Source organism: Bison bison, unplaced genomic scaffold (genome assembly GCF_000754665.1).
Source record: "Bison bison bison isolate TAMUID 2011002044 unplaced genomic scaffold, Bison_UMD1.0 scf7180017864487, whole genome shotgun sequence".
Lineage (NCBI taxonomy): Eukaryota > Metazoa > Chordata > Mammalia > Artiodactyla > Bovidae > Bison > Bison bison.
In genome coordinates this window covers 9,916,586-9,917,562 of record NW_011495047.1, presented here as the reverse complement: position 1 = coordinate 9,917,562, position 977 = coordinate 9,916,586, and positions in this window count along the sequence as shown.

Below are 977 nucleotides of genomic sequence, written 5' to 3'. Positions count from 1 at the left end.
TGCTTTTGAACTGTGGTGTTGGAGAAACCTTGAGAGTCCCTTGGACTGCAAGGAGATCCAACCAGTCCATTCTAAAGGAGATCAGTCCTGGGTGTTCATTGGAAGGACTGATGCTAAAGCTGAAACTCCAATACTTTGGTCACCTCATGCGAAGAGTTGACTCATTGGAAAAGACCCTGATGCTCGGAGGGATTGAGGGCAGGAGGAGAAGGGGATGACAGAGGATGAGATGGCTGGATGGCATCACCGACTCGACGGACATGGGTTTGAGTGAACTCTGGGAGTTGGTGATGGACAGGGAGGCCTGGCGTGCTGCGATTCATGGGGTCGCAAAGAGTCGGACACGACTGAGAGACTGAACTGAACTGAACTGAACTGAAGTGGCCCTGATTCTAAACACAAGTATGAAACATGACAGCTCTCCCTTGACTGAGCAGACTCTTTTATTTTAGGGTAACTTTATTTTAGGGTAATCTAAGTTTGCCCATCTTACCTGTCTACACAGGGGCTCACATTTACATATGTCACCCATGTTTCACCAGCTTTTGCCCCTACCTGCTCTTTCAGAACTTCTGCTCCAGCCCACATCTCACCCGGTTATCACTGGGGACTTCTGAAGGTTCTGCCATGAGCCCGCAGGTCTTGCACTGTCTTCTGCCGCTCTCATCCCATCTGCAGGTGCCTTCTGCCCTCAGACACTCCAGAGAAGAGCCTCATCAGGGCCCCTCTCGCAGGTGGAGGTCACCAGGACCAAGTTTCAAAAAGCTGCCTCCTGGGCTTCTCTGGTGTGGAAAGAATCCGCCTGCCAGTGCAGGAGACACATGTTCGAATCCTGATCTGGGAAGATCCCACATGCCGTGGTGCGACTAAGCCCGTGCACCACCACTGATGAGCCTGTGCTCACGTGCCACAACTGCTGAAGCCCACACACCCTAGCATCCGTGCTCCACAAGAAGAGGAGCCAAGGCAATGAGAAG